Below are 6,810 nucleotides of genomic sequence, written 5' to 3'. Positions count from 1 at the left end.
TATAGACTCTGCATATTTTTTATTTATATCTAGATATTATTTTCTTTGAACTTGTATACCTCTTGACTATATTATCATCATGGACAGAAGGGGGACACTTTATATTCTTAAAATATATTTACTGGGGCTTCCCTGGTGGCTCAGTGGTTGGGGGTCTGCCTGCCGATGCGGGGGACACGGGTTCGTGCCCCGGTCCGGGAAGATCCCACATGCCGCGGAGCGGCTAGGCCCGTGAGCCATGGCCGCTGAGCCTGCGCGTCCGGAGCCTGTGCTCCGCAATGGGAGAGGCCACAACAGTGAGAGGCCCGCGTACCGAAAAAGCAAAAAACAAAAAAACCCTACAACTACATATAGAGCGACTCTTGCTCAAATCGACCTGGGGACTAGCAGAACAGCTCTTCTACAGCTAAGGTTGTAATGAAAGATCCGCAGAGTCTGGTAGGAAGGGAGAAGGCGCAACCTGGTTGGGACCCACACCCGTAGTGGGTGACACAGAAGAGGAGTGGGATATTACAGGCTCGGGGATCTTCCCTGAGGAGTGAGGGGTTTAAGCTACACATTAGGCACCTCAGACCTGGCGTCTAACACCAGAAAAGATGAGCCTCCTTAGCTGGTTTGAGGAGTGTGCACACAGTCTTGCTTACTCCTGGTCACAGCACAGAGACAGTAGATTGAAAACTGCCTGGGGCTATGGCCTGCTTGCCAGGACCACCCCAGGGCACCTCCCAGCCTACACCAGGCTCTTGCTCCAGCCACTCTTGCTCTGGTGCTGCTTCCCAGCCTAAGGTGGAGGCTACTGTTGCCAATGACAGTGTGCACACATGGAGGGAACAGAGCTGGCTCACACCATGAATGTTTCTTTATTAATAGTAGACAAAAAAATCAGCAAGGACATAGAAGCACTGTATAACACCATCAACAAACTAGATATGATTTACAGAACACTGAACAATTGAATAAACATTTTTCCAAGTCTGCACAGAATATTCACCAATATAAAACATATTACATTTAAAAGAACTGAAGTCACACAAAGTATGTTCTCAGACCATTATGGGATTAAACCAGAAGTTAATGATAAAAAGATAACAGGTAAATCTCCAAGCACTTGGAAATTAAACAAATACTTCTTAATAATCCACAGCTCAAAGAGAACTATCAGAAGAAATCAGAAAATATTTTGAGTAGAACAAAAATGAAAATATAACGTGGCAACATTTGTGGTATATAGGTAAAGAGCACTTAGGAATTTTACAACAGTAAATATTCATATTAGAAAATAAAGTTTCCATCTTAAACTAGAAAAAGAACAACAAAATAAAACCTAAGCATGTAGAAAAAAGAAAGATAAGAGCAGAGGGCTTCCCTGGTGGCACAGTGGTTAAAAATCTGCCTGCTAATGCAGGGGACATGGGTTCGAGCCCTGGTCCGGGAAGATCCCACATGCTGCGGAGCAACTAAGCCCGTGCGCCACAACTACTGAGCTACTGAGCCTGCTCTCTGGAACCTGCAAGCCAAAACTACTGAGCCCCTGTACCACAACTACTGGAGTGCACACCTAGAGCCCGTGCTCTGCAACAAGAGAAGCCACCGCAATGAGAAGCCTGCGCACCGCAAGGAAGAGTAGCCCCCGCTCACCGCGACCAGAGAAAAGCCCGCGCGCAGCAACGAAGACCCAATGCAGTCAAAAATAAAATAAACATTAAAAAAGAAAGATAAAAGCAGAAATCAATGAAATTAAAAGCAGAGAATCCATAACTTAGGAAAAAAAGTCTGATGTAACAAGATAGATAATAATACCACCACCATCACAGCATGTACAGTGAATTTAAAATATACAAGTTAATGCAAGAAGCAAAAAATCAGCATTAAAGAATAAATATGCTACAATGGTTGTAGATTTATGTTAAGAATACATCCAGTCAAATGTATAATTCTTTTTATGGGAAAAACTAGTTCTAAAATATGTGGTTATTCACACACATACACTGGTTGTAGGTAGAACCCAGTTTTTTTTTTTGTTGTTAAAGTAGTATGAATAGTAAAATGAATATCTAGATTCATTACCTATATTAAGCACTGAGGATTTTGCTATATTTGCTCTTTATAACTTTTTACACACAATAGTTTAAATACTTAAGTATTACATCTCTAAAAATTAACTACATTTCCTACAGAACTACAGTGCATACTATTAGACTATCTAAAATATCTAAAAATAACAATAATTCCTTAGTATCACTGATAAACAGTTCAATTTTAATAAGTAAAAATTACCCTTATTTGTTCCCAAAATGTCTCTTGCAGCTGATTTAAGCCAGATCCAATTTAAGCCAGATCCAATCAAGAACCATGCACTGCACCTGGGTGTTATGTCAGTAAAGTCACGTTCTAGTCTATAACCTGGCGGTGCTTAGAAAACCTGGGCGCCAGGTAACAAGAGCCTTTGAAAGAGAAACTCCCATATTGCCCAAAGGTGCGGGAGCAAGGAATTATGGGAAGTGCAGTTTTTACCCTGGAATTGGACTTCGGGGCTCCTTTAGCACATGCGTACTTCCGCTTGTAGCTGTAAATTGTCTTTCCTCAGGCTACAGCTTCGCTCGGGAGGCGGTTCCGGCGCTGTCGAGTCTCTGCGCTATTCAGGGGCCTGTGCAGCCCGACAGGGAGCTGAGGGTGAGCCTGGGAGGGTTGGGCGAGGGCCGAGGGGTGCCCGCGCGGCTGAGGGGCGGGCGGAGGCGGCGGTGCGGAGGAGCCCTGCGGACCCAGCGGCGGGACCTCTGGCATGTGAGCTCCAGGGGGCGGGTGGGGCGGCCTTGGCCGGGAGGAGGGACGGCTGGGCGGGGGCTCCTCTGTCAGTGGAAGGGGCCGGCCTCTGCAATACGGACGCGGGCACCCGGGCCCCGAGCAGGCTGCAGAGTACGTGCGTGAACGTGCGGCCCCGGGAGGGGGGCGCTGGCTGGAGCAAACGGAGCGAGGTTCAAGTCCCAGCGCTGTCACTGAGCAACCCTGGGAATGACAGTTAACTGCAGGAGGTTCAGTTTCGTCTTCTGCAAAACGAGAATATTAGTAATACCTGACTCATTGCAGTTCTGCGCTGTAAATATAGTGTATATACCACACACACACATTGCTTTTTTCCATATCTTTTCATTTCATGCAGTGGATGTTCAATTAGAAATATTTTAAAATAGTTTTTAAAACCCGACAATAAAAACAAATCTCTTTCACCATCTTCATTTTATCATAAAATATTTAAGTAAAGTCCAGTGTTTTCAAAATCACATGAGATTTTCCCCTGCTAATGAATTTTCTTTCTATATAGGGAAAAACACATAAAGATGTTATGATGTTGGACCCTCATTCTAGAACTGACTAGAGAAAAATGAAAAAGTTTTCCTTATATCTGATTTAAAGGAAAGGAAGAAGAGACTATAGATTATAAAAAACAAAAAAGGACACGCTTCTCAAAGTGGTTTGTCTTTTTGGATTACCATAAAACGTCATTTTAACTGATATCATTATTTAGTAGACACTTTATCTTTGAATCCTCTCTGAAATGTTTGCTCTCTCCACCTAATAGTAAGCTTATAGAATCTGAAAAATTAATCTGTAGAGAAGGCACTGTTCCTAGAAGTAGCCTCCGTTGGCTTTTTAAACAGCTTTATTGAGGTATAATTTGCATACCATAACAATGACCCTACGTGTACAATTCAATGATTTTTAGTAAATTTTCAGAGTTGTGCAAACATCACTATAATCCAAGTTTAGGACATTTCTGTCACCCAGAAATATTCCCTTGAGTAAATTTGCTGTCATTATCCACCCTCAGCCAACCACTTGACCTGCTTTTTCCCTCTATAAATACATGTCTTTTCTGGATGTTTCATATAAATATATAGTCCTTTATGTCTAATTTCTTTTATTTAACAAAACTTTTTTTTAGGTTCATTCATGTTATGGCATTCCAGTTTCTCTCTGTCCTTACTACCATTTGATATTATCTGTCTTTATAATAGTCATTCTAGTGAGTGTGAAGTGGTATCTCATAGTTTTAATTTGCATTTCCCCAGTGACTAATGATGTTTGGTACCTTTGCATATGCTGGTTAGCCATTTGTATATCTTCTTTGGTGACATGTCTCATTCAAGTCTTTTGCACATTTTTTGAATTAGGTTGTCTTATTATTGAGTTGTAAGTCTACATATTCTGGTTACAAGTCTTTTATCAGAAATATGATGTGCAGCTCTTTTCTCCTAATCACGTGATTTGTCTTTTCATTGTCTTAATGCTATCTTTTGAAGTGTAGTAGGTTTTAATTTTAATGAAATCCGTTTTTTCAATTTTTTCTTGTATAGATCGTGCCTTCGGTGTCTGGTCTAAGAACTTTTTGCAAAGGTCATAAAGATTTTTCTTCTGTATGTTTTATAGTTTAAGCTCTTATATTTATGTCTTTGATCCATTTGCTCTAATTTTTGTTTATCATGTTAAGTAAGAGTCTAAGGTCACTTTTTTTGCTTGTGAATATACAATTTTCCCAGCACTCATTGTGGACATCCAATTTGTTTTAGCACAAAACTTAATTTCCCCTTGAATTGTCTTAGCACCTTTGTCAAAAATCAGTTGACCATTGATACACAGCATCTTGTGCAATAAGAGTTTGTTGACTCAATTAAGTTGCATTTATCTGTTTGCCTGTACTTATGCCAGTACCACACTGTATTGATTACTGTAGCTTTACAGTACATTCTGAAATCAAGTAGTGTGTATCATTCAAATTTGTTCTTTTTCAAGATCGTTTTGGCTGTTCTAGGTCCTTTGCATTTGCATATAAGTTTAGAATCAGCTTGTCAGTTTCCACAGGAAGCCTGTGGAGATTTTGATAGGGATTGTGTTTAATCTGTAGGTCAATTGGGGGAGAATTTCCATTATAACAATATTCAGTCTTTTAATCTGTGAACATGGAAGGTCTATTCATTTATTCAGTTCATGTAAATCCAAATTTACATAACATATACAACGGTACGATACAATTGTTAACACTACAAAATGACGTTTGTGAAAGAAAGCAGCTGTAACCTGTATTATATCTTGAAGTTTATAAAATAAAAAGTAGTATTGTTAAAACAACTAAACTGATCTTTCATACTACTCTTATTTTTCGATGGGATGACTTATTATGTATAAACATGCATAACATTAAAACTCTACGACCGCCAAATCATGTGCATCTTTATTTTATGTAGTATTATATAAGGCATATAATACCTTTTCTCTTGTTTTCCTAATTTTTACTGGGTTGCCTTGGAACTAATACTAGGACATTGGAGCTGACATTGTTGGTTGTCTACAAGTCATTCCACATTATTTCCCCACTCTCAGGCTTTGGGAATGACACTAGACACACCTAGGCACCTAGGACATGAAAGACAAACCCATAATCAGAAAACATTTGAATCACAAATAGGACAATTCACTGCCTTTTCAGGATGGAAAGTGAAATCAACCTGCCAAAGGAATCTAGTTAATCTCAGAAAAAAAAAAAAAAGGTACTATACTGAGTGCTCTGCATTGATCTCTACTTCTGAAAGATCAGATATTTAGCAGTAGTTTGCTCAGCCTTGGTGAGAGAGAACCCATGCTGTCAGGAACATGAATAATCTCCATCCCAACCACAATGGCTGCTCCATTCTTAGGCTTGTGAGGCCAAGGCTGATATACACTGAATGAATGGTTCTGTCCACCTGAATGCCCCTTGCCTCTCCTGTGGTAGCTGCTCTTTGATGGACCCTGACAGAAGACTCAAAGATCTGTACAATTTGTGCCTGCTACCATGTGCTTCTTTCCCAGACTTCCTCAGCACCAGTCATCCAATCTTGCTCCAACCAGCCAAACTATTTGCCAGTCTTCGAGAGTATGGGTATATCCTTACCTCAGATTGCTTTTCCTGCCACAAAGATGATGAACAGGTGTACAATTTAAAGCCCTACTCACTTGGAGGATTTCTCCCTCACCACTGTCTTTCAGAGTGGAGTTGAGTTGTAGTGGCCACGGAGGACACTGGGTGAGAGATTGTGATTATTTTTCCATTACACCAGCTGAAATCAGCTCATTCATTTTTGATCTATTTTTGATTATGTAAGCTAAGTGCTTGGGGAAGTCAACTGTGAGTTGTCTTTTCACATTCTTGATATTGTCATTTGATGTACAAAAGATTTTAAGTTTGATAAAGTCCAATTTAAATATTTTTTTCCTTTGTCTGGTGGGGCTTTCAGTGTCATATCTAAGAATGCATTGCCATATCCAAAGTCATGAAGATTCACCCCTATGTTTTCTTCTAAAAGTTTTATGGTTTTATCTCATGCTTAGGCCATATATCCACTTTGAGTTAATTTTTGTAAATGTTGTGATGGAGTGGACTGGCATGGGTTTATTTTTGGACTCTCATTTCTATTCCACTGATCTATATGGTCTATCCTTATGGTAGTACCACACTGTTTTTGATTACTGCAACTTTGCAATAAGTTTTGAAATCAAGGAAATGTGAATCTCCAAACTTGTTCCTCTGTTTCAAGATTGCAATTCCATATTAATTTGAGGATTGGCTTCTCCTTTTCTGGAAAAAAAAAGCCATTGGAATTTTGACAGAAATTGCATTAAATCTGCAGATTGCTTTGGGGAAGTACTGATATCTTAACAATATTAAATCTTCCAGTCCATGAACACAGGCTGTCTTTACATTTATTTAAGTCTTCTTAAATTTCTTTCAGCAAAGTTTTCTAGTTTTCATTGTACAAGGCTTTCACTTCCTTG

Source organism: Mesoplodon mirus (genome assembly GCF_964341445.2).
Source record: "Mesoplodon mirus genome assembly, chromosome: 2".
Lineage (NCBI taxonomy): Eukaryota > Metazoa > Chordata > Mammalia > Artiodactyla > Ziphiidae > Mesoplodon > Mesoplodon mirus.
The sequence above is the reverse complement of the archived record's forward strand: the minus strand, read 5'-3'. Positions refer to the sequence as shown.